The sequence below is a fragment of the Antechinus flavipes genome, chromosome 2, assembly GCF_016432865.1.
Source record: "Antechinus flavipes isolate AdamAnt ecotype Samford, QLD, Australia chromosome 2, AdamAnt_v2, whole genome shotgun sequence".
NCBI lineage: Eukaryota > Metazoa > Chordata > Mammalia > Dasyuromorphia > Dasyuridae > Antechinus > Antechinus flavipes.
The window spans coordinates 2,757,239-2,770,057 of NC_067399.1; positions in this window are offsets into that span (position 1 = coordinate 2,757,239).

Here is a 12,819-nt window from a genome sequence, read left to right on the forward strand (position 1 = left end):
TTGGGGGCTCCATAGGAAGGAAGGCCTCTGTTTCCAAATTGGGGAGGGCGGGAGCCCCCCTCTGAATCCAGCTTCTTTCTTCCTCGCTGCTCCACTTCCCTCCTCTCTGTGTTCCCAGTGTTGTCAGCAGTGTTCATTGAGGGAGTATTCCCAGATATCAGAGCATCTTCTGGGGGGCAGATCCCTGTGGAAGGAGCCACAGGGGTCTAGGGCCAGACGTTAGCACAGTCTCTTGGGGTCTGGGCCAGCAGGGCTCCCGGACCATCTGGGCCTGCTTATACCGGCATAGAAGCCTGGCTCCACTACCCCTGCCAGGGGCTGTCCAGCACTCTGCTCGTGGTCTCCCGGTGAGAACAACACTCCCCACTGTGAGGCCCTGTCACACGGAAACTCCCCTGTGGCTGGGAAGCCCTCCTAAATCATTCTCCACCATCCCTCCCCCCAGCTCAGGGCCATGCAGCCCCCCAAGTTTTGGGAGATATTTTATTGCCCCCCAAACCTTCTCTTCTCCATACTAAGTATCTTCAGAACTTTACAAACATCCCCCGGGGAGCTGCCTGCAGGTGGTCTCAGCGTCTCTGTCCTTGGTATCTGCCAAATTCTCCTCTTCCTCTTCAGGTTTTGCCCCTGTAGGCATGAGGTATGAGCCCAGGTCATACAGAGTCTGATGTCTGTGACTCCATTCATCTGTCCATCCATCCACCCATCCCTCCATCCATTCACACATCCCTCCATCCATCCATCATCCGTCCCTCCCTTCATCCATCCATCATCTGTCCCTCCCTCCATCCATCCATCGTCCGTCCCTCCCTTCATCCATCCATCGTCTGTCCCTCCATCCATCCATCGCCCGTCCCTCCTTCCCTCCATCGTCTGTCCCTCCCTCCATCCATCGTCCGTCCCCCCTCCATCCATCGCCCGTCCCTCCATCCATTCATTTGATTTTACATTATATTAGGGGAAATAACTGACAACAGAGAGAAGACAGAGTTGCTTAATTTTTATTTTGTTTCGGTTTCTTCTGCCAAGAAGGATGATTTTAGAGCACATGTGATGGAACAAATTGGCTACAGGGAGATAAAAGGAAGGAGACAGGAAGAGAACAGTCAGGCAGTGATGCATTCAGCATTGATTAAATGCCCACTGTGTACCAGGCACTGGAGAGATAGAGAGGGAAGCCAGTCCCTGTCCTCAGGGAGCTCTTAGTCCGAGAGACAAGGTGCATACAACTATGCACAGATGGCTTCTACCGGTAGACAAAGACAGGCTGGCCCCTGTGTCCTGGGGCCCAGGACATGGGGCACGGCAGCCCCCCGGCCGCCCATGGGCCCTCTTTACCACTCTCTGGGCCCCAGATCTAGCTGTCCCGGCTTTCATTCTCTCTTCTGGCTCCAAGTGCACAGCACCACCGCCTGCCCGCTGGAGATTTCCACTTTCCTGTCCCAGACATACCCAGGGGAGAACTCACCCCCCGAATCCTCCTCTGTGCCAAACAAAACCCCAGCTGGGTTCTCCCAGGATGACTGCCCAGGCCCTGCCCTTGCTCTGGGTTTGGTCCTGGGCATCCTGAGCTCTGGCCACAGATGGAATCTGAGAAACAGCTCGCCCGATGCCCGTGGGGTGGACCGGCCACTTCCACTTTGTTCTCGCCCCTCTCTGAGCAGCCCACTGTGGTGAGAACTGGCATTGTCTCTACTTCAGGGATCTGAGAGGTCATCTCTTCTGTTGGGGACTCAAAGCCCCCGTACCTTGCCCTGTGAAGCCCAAAACCTCTGTGGTGGCCGGATGGTGCAGTGGATAGATGCCGGGCTTAAATTTGGCCTCAGACACTCATCGGGGTCACAGAGCTACTGACCTCTGCCTCAGTTTCCTCAGCTCCCGGACCCTCCCAAACACACCCCTCGCCCAGGTCGGCAGTCCGCACTGGGCCGGCCGCTGCCCTCCCCTCTTGACCAGCCTGCCAGCCTGTGGCTCAGAAAGGTGTCAGCCGCCGACCGCCGACCTGGGGATGTGTAAATTGCCCTGTCGCCTTCCTAAATTAACGGGGCCGTGATGGTTGTCCAGCTGCAGCGAGGCCCGAGTTCAGCAGCCGCAGCCACAGCCACCTGCATCCTCTCCAGCGGGAAGATTGATGAGATCTTTGTCCTCCGCTCCATTCCCTCCCGCCACTCTCCGACGCCCTTTCGGTGGCTCCGCTCAGAGCCTTCATGTCTCTCTTTCTTCCAGAAATTGAGATATGCAGCCAGGCCGCCCGAACAGAGCTGGACTAAAAGGCTTCCCTTCCCTTCCCTCTCCTGGGAAGGGGAGGGGGAGAACTAATCGGGAGAGCTGTCTGGCCTTCCTAAGCAGCTGCTCCCCGGGCAGGGAAGGGGGGGCAAGTGAGAGGCCTTCGGGGGCTGGCCCCCAGGAAGAGCCCTGAGGCCGTAGCATCCAGAATGGGCGGGTCTGCACAGGGCCATCCATGCCCCCAGCTCACCCACGAGCCGGGTCCGGAACAAGACCAGAGCCGAGCCACCCCAATGCTGACTGCCATTCTTTCACTGGAAACACCGTGGCCCTTTGGGTCCGGATTAGCCGATGCTGTTGATTCTCCGGGGCCAAAAGCCTTAGATTCGTAGCATGGAGAGCAGGGAGAGCCAGGCACAGAGCCTGGAGGAAGGGTGCCCTTCCTGGGCCCTGGGAAGAGGACGATGGGGGGCAGGCGAGGGAGGGAGACTGTCCTGACACAGTTCACCAGGTTTATTTTTTCCTTACCAGGCCAGAATACTGGGGAAGGGCTGACTATAGAAGAGGGAACTCATGTCTAGAAGCTAATGTCTAGGGAGCTATGGCAACAGTGAGGCGATTTTGAAGGGTCTCAACTCCATGCACGGTGGTGTTCTATGAAAGGAGCACTCTCTGAAGGAGAATCAGGTGCCGGAGGAGAAGGGGTGGGCTCCTAAGCCATCAACCATCCTCCTCTGCTTTCTGAAGACTCGTTATACATCTTCTCCCTTGCCATAAAGCTGAGAGTTCCAGAAGCTTAGAGCTGGAGGGAACCACTCGACCGGGAATCCTCTCCCCCAACACAACAAGTGGGCTTGACTTGGAGACCCCTAGTGAGGAGAAGCTCATGATTACTTGTGACTAAGTGTTTCTTGCAACAAGACTCAATGAGCTTCTTTGTCCTGCTGCCCTTTGTTCCTCCTTACCACATTCCTGGTGCTGCCCTTGGCAGTGGCGCAGAAAAAAGACCAATCCTCCACTATAAGACTACCCTGCATTTGTAGACAAAGGGATTCGTCTCACCAAGGATTCTCCACAATTTCCACAAGAATGATGGGAAAGTGGCTAAGGATTAGCTAAAACTAAGGCAAACTGCCACTCCCGACTGTCTCCAGTCTCCTGGTTTTGGGACCCTGAGCAGAGTGTCGAGAGGCTTCAGAAGGTGGTGATCAGCACCCAGATGGGTACAGCCCGAGATAGGTATTTCAGAGCCGATGGTACCTGTTCTAATGCCTTGGATCTGTTCGTTATCTCCTATTTACCTTGTATGTAGAGTTCATTCTTCCCCCATTAGATTGTAAGCTCCTTGAGGGCAGGGATTGACATTTGTCACTTTTTCTTTCCCCAGCTTAGGGATGCTTGGCACATGATAAGAGCTTAACAACTGGGCACATACTAGGGGCTTAATAAATTGATTGATTCACATATTGAAAAGACTTTCCCATAGACAAGATTGATTTTCTGCCCAGCCCCAAGGTCATGGATTGGGGGTAGGATGAAGAACTGGATTTAGATTTTGTGTAAGGAAAAACATGCTAACAAGTAGAGTCCCAGAGACAACTGGGTGGTCTCTGGAGTCCAGCTTCTTAAGCTGTGGCTCCTGACCCGCTGTGGATGTTCATAACTGAATGTGGGAGTTGTGAAATCATGATTTGTTGTCAGGAAATGTTTGATTTATATGCTTATTTTATATACCAGGGTCATGTAAAAATGTTATAGAAAAAGTTTAAGAAGTCCTGCTCTAGAGGCTGTGGGCTCCTCATCACAATAGCTGGATGATTTCTAGTTGGAGAAAGGCTTATTTTGAATTATAAGGTCAAACCCGATGATGATTGAGGTCCCTCTGAATTTTGGACATTAAAAATCAAAATGTGAAATGAAGTTAGTGGGGCAGGACCTCTCCTGGAGGAAGTCTGGCTGGCTCTTTATGATGACGCTTCCTTCTCTGGCCCCACAGTGACCATCCCTTTCAAGTGTCACCCATGATCTAGGGACTCTCCTTCCGAGAGTGGGGCTCTGCCTCTGCATCTCCAGAGATCCCATTCAATGGAGAGGAGGCAGAGAATTGCCCTGATTTCTCTGCCTTATGCCCCCATCCTGAGGTAGAACTCTAGGGAAAATCTTGAAAACAAATCATCCATCTTAGGACGGACTCAAAAAGGATTTGTTGAGAGGATCTTGTTTAGAAAAGTGATTCAATATGCAAGGTGGACGTTGGGAAGGAGATAGTTACAGATTTCCCCTTCCTCTAAAGAAGTGCTTAAAACACAGAATGCTCAAGAGTGCATTTGTAAACACTGAAAATGTTCGAGAATGATCCCGACGATCTCGGAAGGCCCCTTTGTGGGACTGACGAACAGGTGTTCTCAGCTAGCGTGTGATTCGGATCTTTTATCCAGCCGCGGTCCTCCGGCCATTTCAAGTTCACGGTGCTTCTGCAAGCGGTCATCTCCTCTGCGTGGGGGCAGGACAGAAGCAGGAAGCATCGCCCATTAGCCACCACTTCTGATGCAGGGGCTCGGAGGGTAACTGCCAAGGATGGAAATGCCCCTCACAGTGCCCCGGGCTCAGGAACAGAACCCCGAGACAGAGTTCAGGGCCCTGAGGTGGTCTCCGACTTGGCAAGGGGAGCGCATCGGGCCCCCACTGCTGGCTGTGAGAGCTGGCTGTGGGCTACCGGGGATTTGGGGAGTCCTTCTCTCTCAAACGCCTGAAGTCCTAGGGAGCACTAGGACAGAGCCAAAGGAGGATTGTTCTGAAAGAGACGGAGCTCTTCTAGCTTGTCTGCCAAGCCTCCTGCCCTCCCTAGTCCCGATCTCGGAGATCAAAGGACCAAGCAAGAGCCAGAGGTAGTCCTCGAATGAGAAGGCAGAGAACGCATCCCTCAGCTCGCGGCGAAGACCGAGTCCTCCTCACGCCCTCCGCGACAGCGTTTTCAGAAGTTGAGCTTGGAATGGAAGGGCTCGGCGCCCGGGACCTGCCTCGCGGCATCTCTGATAAATCCGCGCGGTCACGTTCTCAAATGATCCGGAAATTAACATTCCACGTTGAACTTCCAGGCTCGCGGTGGCTCAATTTTCTCCCCCGTCACGCGAAGCGGGCTCTCTGGAGGAGGATGAAATTGGGCTCAGGAGGTGACAAGAAGGTTTATTAAAAGTTGATGGGAATCTGTCTAATTCTGGAGCCTCGCCAGCTCCCAGGAAACGGGCTCCTTTCCAGCACTTTTATGCCATTGTTTCCTGGATGCTTTTGTGACTTTGGAGGACAAGCCACGTCAGCAGAAAAGAAGAAAACGAGTTTTGACGAAGACCTTCAGGGGCTTTCCGAGGGAGAAGCTTGTCCCCTCCTTGCCTTTGCTCTCCAGCCCCTCTTGGAGACCCTCTAGGGAGACTTGGAAAAGGAGCAGGAAGCAGGGCACCTTGGCGACCCCGTCTGGGTGTCCATGTCAGCTGCCTGGCCCGTCCCCAGGCTGCTCTTGACCAAAACCCCCTCCATCTGTTCGAGGTCTGCAGAGTCTGCCACAGCACATCACTGTATGATGGTCAGTGAAGAGCACCGACATGGGCTCCCACGCCACAGGGCTTCTGCCTGAGTGAGGGAGAAAGGGGGAGGAAGAACAGATGGAATCAGGCCCTCCCTGCCTGAGGGTGACACGGCTGCCTCAGGCCCCTGCAGGCCCCAAAAGCTCTCTCTGAGGGTCTTCCTGGGGGACCTCCTTCATGTCCACCCCACATCACAGACTTCTCTGGGCTAGACTAAGCTCTGGTGAATGTGGGAGAAGGCAGGAGGAGAAATCTCAGAACATCAGTGACCAAAAATCTCAGCTATCAGTGGTCAAAAATCTCAGAATATCAGTGGCCAAAAATCTCAGCTATCAGTCCCCAAAAATCTCAGCTATCAGTGGCCAAAATCTCAGAATACCAGTGGCCAAACATCTGAGTATCAGTGGCCAAAAATCTCAGAATATCAGTGGCCAAAAATCTCAGAACATCAGTGACCAAACATCTCAGAGTATCAGTGGCCAAAAATCTCAGAATATCAGTGGTCAAAAATCTCAGAATATCAGTGGCCAAAAATCTCAGCTATCAGTCCCCAAAAACCTCAGCTATCAGTGGCCAAACATCTCAGAGTATCAGTGGCCAAAAATCTCAGAATATCAGTGGCCAAAAATCTCAGAACATCAGTGACCAAACATCTCAGAGTATTAGTGGCCAAACATCTCAGAATATCAGTGACCAAATATCTCAGAGTATCAGTGGCCAAAATCTCAGAACATCAGTGGCCAAAAATCTCAGATATCAGTGGCCAAAAATCTCAGAGTATGAGTGGCCAAACATCTCAGAGTATCAGTGCCCAAAAATCTCACAATATCAGTGGCCAAAAATCTCAGCTATCAGTCCCCCAAAATCTCAGCTATCAGCAGCCAAAATCTCAGAATACCAGTGGCCAAACATCTCAGAGTATCAGTGGCCAAAAATCTCAGAATATTAGTGGCCAAAAATCTCAGAACATCAGTGACCAAACATCTCAGAGTATCAGTGGCCAAAATCTCAGAACATCAGTGGCCAAAAATCTCAGATATCAGTGACCAAAAATCTCAGATATCAGTGACTAAAAATCTCAGAGTATCAGTGGCCAAACATCTCAGAGTATCAGTGGCCAGAGTCCTCCAAAAGCATCAGGGTCAGAGTGCAGAAGATTGTGGTTTCAAGGATGGAAAAAAGTGATGGGTCATGGAGCTCAGCTTTCCTGCTTTAGGGAAGAGGAAGGTGATTCCTGGAGAGAAAATGGGGCTGGCCAAGGGAATGGAGGAGAGGGCCTGAGGACTCCCAGCTTAGAGTACATTCATTTTAGTTCTGGTACAAGGGCAAGGCTTTGCCTGGGGAAGAGCGTTGAGACCCTTTCTTTCACAGCTGCCCAAAAGATTGGGTTCCTAGACTGGTGTCTTGGGGTATCTTGAAAGAATCTGCAGGCTCGACCCCATCTCCAAGTTAAGAGCAAAGTTTAGGATAATTGTGACTCCAAGTGACGTGGGCTAAGTTCCAAAATAATTTGGCAAAGAACCAGAAGCAAGAAGGTAAATTTATAGGGAAAATTTAGGAGACCAGAGCTTCCTGTTACTCATTTGCTAATTTTATGGCTTCCGGGTAGCTTTGAGGGATGGTCGATTCACTGTCTTCTCAGGAACTTTGTTATCACTGACCAACAGAGGGATGGTCCATCTGACAGTCAGCATGTTTGTCTGAAGCGGGGGCGGACCTCAGGGTTACCACGGCCTTGCCCTGGAGCTGCGCCCCATCAAGCCTGTTGCCTCCGTCATGCAGAAGAGGCGAGCGCCTCCAGCTCATCTGTCAGTGTGGGCACCCTAGGCAGACCCTGCAGATGCCCAGGAAGGGGTCAGGACAAGGGTGGAGCACAGCCAGCTCCAGTGGGCCGAGTCTGTGCTGCCAGTCTCCTTCCACCAAAGCTCCGGGCCTTGCAGGAGCTCCCAGCTTCCCAACAGTCATCCCCGCGGGTCACTCCTCAGGCAAAAGCCCGGACTCTGTTGGTCAGAGGCTTATGGAGACAGAAATATGTCATCTGGGAATGGCAGATCTGCAAAGGGCTCGGGCTGGTCACTTCCTAGGAGGAAGGAAAGGACTAAGTGAAAGGCCTGGGTCCTGTCCTGGTTCCCACACTATGATAAAAGTCAGAAGAAGCCCCTGAGCCATGGAAGCATCAAGTCTATGCAAAGACGCTGTCCCATAGAGAATGGAGCCCGGCTACACAACTCTGGAGAAATCAAGGGGGCTGAGACCTCAGCAGCTTCCATCCTCTGCTGGAGAACAGTGGGCTTCCAACACCTCATCTCAGCAGGAGAGAGAGAGAGAGAGAGAGAGAGAGAGAGAGAGAGAGAGAGAGAGAGAGAAATCTCTCAGACCCAACAGGACTGACTTTGTCCAAAGATGAACTCCAGGGAGCCCCCTTGGAGTCCCCAAGCCAACACCCCCAGGGGAGCCCTTTTCCCCCCTCCGGGGCTGGAGTTCTCACATCTGACAAGGGGCTGGCTCACACAAGATGCTGAGATGGTCCATTCATCATGTCCAGAGCCACAACCTGGGCTCTAAAAGAAGTTCTCCCATTTAAAATCAGGATTATGCTAATGTTGGCAACACTGAGGGCAAAAACAGCATTAAAAGGAGTCGGGAGAGCTGGGGTGCGAGGGAAGGGTTCTGCCTGCCAACCACAGGCAGCAGACCCCGAGGGAGTTCCCTCTCCCCGCCCCCCACCTCCAGACAAGGAAATGGGCCTAGGAGCCAGTCAGAAGGGCCTGAGTCCCGAGTCGGCGGCTGATGTGGCGGAAGCCAAGAGCAGGGCTGCAGTGATTGCCAAGGCGGCTAGACCGCCGTCACTCGTCAAGCGCTGACAATAGCTTGATTTTCATTTTTAATTATCCGCAGGATTTCTTTGGAGATTTTGGAGATGCCTGACTCTCGGAACACTAATACCTTTGTCGCTGGGCAGAGCTCACCCCTAATTAAAAGAAACAAAAGTCTAATTTGAACAGAATACTGATGCACCAGAAAGGCAGCGGCAGAGGCAGCCCGCCAGGCTTTGTCTGCCTTTGTTGTTCTAATCAGAAAGCCGGCCCGTGGCCCCGATGGCAGTCGCCCACCCCGGGCCTGGCCCCGAACCGCTCCCCACACCACGTGGAGGTGGAATCCGTGTTTGCTTGTCTTATCTTCCGCTCCATCATTCATGAAAAACAGGATAAATATGAATCCTGGAGTCACCTGCTAATCTGATGGACTCAGCTCCTGGCTCCTGAGCCAAAACGACTCCTGCTAGCATTGTGAACAGGATGGGATAATGTCCCCGTGAAGAAGGAGCCGCAGAATGGCCTCCCTTCCCCCTCCGGGTCTGGGCCGCCCCTTCCAATCTCCCTTGATGGCTTCCTCCCTATCTAGCCAATACAGGGATGAAGGACACAATACCGGTCTTCCTGTAGAACTCTTACCCAACACTGTCAGAAAGGAGGGGAAGGAAGGGGGTCAGAGACCCCCCAGACTGCCAAGAGCTGGAGCTGGAGGGTCTTCAGAGCCCACTCTCCCTTCACCATCCCAACAACCGGGAGGAAAAGCTTGCCGTGTGCTTTGGCAGCCCATCACACTTTGGATGCTCCCAATCCATGGCAGGAGATGCTGCTTCTTTCCTCCAGATACCCAGCTGCCCACTCCCAGGGTGGCTTCCAGGGGATCAGGAAATAGCAGAGTCCTCAGCCCCCTAGGTCCACACCCCTCAGACAGGTGTCCAAGAGGCCAAAAGTAACCCCAGTGGCTGCTTCAGTATGGACTGGCCCCACTGACTGTATTCAGGAAACAGGAGGAAACAAAGAAGTGACGTTGGGACCATCCTGTTCTTCACTTTCAGCTCAGCATTTTCCTTAAACAGTCATACCCAAGTTTAACTCTCAGTCAATCAGATAGAATTTATTAAGCACCTACTATGTGCTGGGTACTATGCTGCCTGCTAAGGATACAGATACAAATCCTCAACAGTCCCTAGCACTTAGGAGCCTCCTTTCTACTGGAGGGAGACGGGGGTTCCCAGGTCAGCACAGACAATAACCAGCATATAAATGGCGGCATATACTTGCTGAACACTTTGCAAGTATTCTCTTTTTATCCTCACAAGTCTAGAAGGTAGATGTCATTATCCTCATTTCAGTGATGGGAAAACCAAGGTGGATGGAGGTTTAAGGGACGCAGCTAATAGGGTTGAACGGGGTTTCCTGACTCCTGGCCTGCTACTAGATCCATTGGGCCACTTGGGTGCTCACGTTGATCATCTCTCCTTGAGCCTCCTTTGCCGGGGTCAGTGTGGTGACGGTTTGATGGCGGAGGAGCACTGGTGTATAGCCGGCACTCAGAGGTCTCTACACTTTGGAGCTTTCTGACCCTGGACCTATTACTTTCTTCTGAGAGTTATATAAAGATAGAAGAGACAGGGAGCAGTTCATCATGTTGGCCTTCTTCCAAACCAGCAGGGAAGGGGTGGGGCGCTGAGTGGGATGCCTGGACAGAAAGGAGGGAAAAGTGATTTTGCGACCTGGCAGAGTGGGAAGAAGAGAGGAGAAAGATAGAAACAGAAAGGGCAGGAGAATGGGGCTGTCATGTCTACCAGAATCTGGGCCACAGAACCTGTGTTTCTCCTTGCATGTGGGACCCTACCCCAGGAAAATCCTGGACCACTACCATCATGGTCTCCCAGGAGCAGCTCGCTCCTTGATATTGTTTATGAGCCTTGAATTCATCCTTAAAATGGAAATCCACTTATGACAGCTTGAGACCAAGCCTGTAGGTGCAGAGTTTGGGAGTGAGAGTTTGAGAAAGGTAACCCAAAAGAGGGAGAACAATTTCCTCCACAGAGGCCTAATCAGAGACAACACGGGTGGGATTCTCAAACTCTTCGAACTGTGTGTAACTTAGCCCGCCCATGAGCACAGAGGGAGAGGGAATGAGGAAAGCAGTCAATAGCTGTGAGGAGTGATTCTCCATCTGGCTACATACCCAATAACAATACCCCAGTGACAACAAGGGACTAAGGATGGAGCTAACCAGGAGCACCTCTTGAAAGAGCTGGTTAGACACTGACCAAGTCTTGATCAGAACCAACGGTTCCAAGATGAAGTTGAGGAGAAATAGCATTCTAGGGAAGTGGGAAAGCCCATACAAAGACCATGAGGTGAGAGATGGGATGGGATGTGTAAACAACAATGGGTAGCCATAATTCTTTTTCACTCATACACATGAGAAGACATTGTGTAATCAGCCCCCAAATATTAGCCCTCCTTAATAACCAAAAGTCATATTTTTCTCCTCCATTCATGCCTTGGGAACGCCCAGGTGTGTCCTGAGAACATCAGTAGCTCTGTAGGGATGATGACAGCTGTGGACGACAGTTTCAGACCTGAGCTCTTCTATATTGTGGTGTTTTAGAAGACAAGAATTAGATTCTGGAGATGGCAATGATTCTTGGGAAGGGTTTGCCAAAGTGGGGAAGGTGGCCGTCCCCATGAAAACCAATCAAGCCAAGCAATTTCTAAGGGGATGGGATCATTTACCCTTGTGGATTGATAGCAAGTCTAATTCACTTATCAGCCAAAGGCCCTCTCCTTCATGTAGCTCTCTCCACTTTCTGAGCCAGAAGTTTTCTTTTCTTCACCTGGATGGTTTTAAGTTATCTTTCGTGTTCCCATCAGAAGCAGATGTTGCTTTTTAAGACTCAGAGAACCCAGTTAGCCTCTAGTCAGGAGAGCTGGACTCCTGAGGAAAATGTACTTAGTGAATGATGTCCTTGGGGGAGATTCTAAATTGGAAAGCAGATGGAGAGGCCCTCTGGCTTGGTTCTTTTTGGGGGAGCAAGGGAAAAATGGTCTTGAGCACTAAGAGAAGGATAGATCCATACTCTTCCTTCCCTCCCCTACCATAAATGCTCATGATATCTGACATTTTTGACCAGAACTCCTCCTCTAAAAATCACTGGGACTCTTCTAATCTTTATATGGCTCATTCTACACTATGACGATGATATTAGATGCCTTCCCTCTAATCCCATTTCCCTTCATCCCCTCCATGAGCATTTTCTATCAATCATTCTTCTCTTCAGTGTACTCATAGATTCTTCTTTCTAGAACATGGGCAGAGTGCCTCAATAGTAAATAACAATAACAAACGTACCTTTGACCATACTGCCCAAACCAACCATATTGCCTCTCCTTTTAGTGCACAGTCAGCTTTCCAACCATAGAAACTCATGGAGAGAACCCCTTAAGGTACACAGAGACTACAAGGAGCATTCATGGAGAGAAAGTCCAAACCATCACGAGCTTTTGACATATTAAAGAACCGAAATATTTGTTTCCAAAATTTTTGAATAAGTCTCCTCCACTACCATCCCATCCACTCTTTGCCCAACTCCTTTCAATCTTTATGCTTCCCCTTATTCAACTGAACCCAACTGATGAATCGGATCAAAATCGGCAAGATCTCTTATGCTCCAGACCCAACCACCACCACTGACCAAATGATGTCTTTGATTAAATCTGGTTGCCGCCTTCTTTCTTAAAACACTTTTCTCCCTCATCTTCCCTGATGCTAATTTCTACCAATTCTACTGTAACCCAGTCTATGTCTCACTTTCTAGAACCTCTCATTTTGCCTGGGCCCCATGCACGGACTGTCTCCCAAGGCTCTGTTCTCATGTCTCATTTCCTTCCACACACTCTCCTCAGGGAGTCTCATCTACTCTCACAGCCTCAATTATCACCTGCATGTGGGCCAAAGAAGAAAGAGAAAGGCAGAGGGAAAAGTCAAGGCCAGGACTAGAGGGGGACTTTGCAGGAGAGGACGAGAGTTAGAAAGAGGAATGGAACAGACAGCACATGGAGGAAGCTTCTGATAGTCTTGGCAAGAAACCAGTAATTAGTTACTAGTTGATTGGCATGTTATGGCATGGTAATAATGAGTTATTTCTTCATAGAAAAAAACACACACAATTGTCTGGATTAGTTGT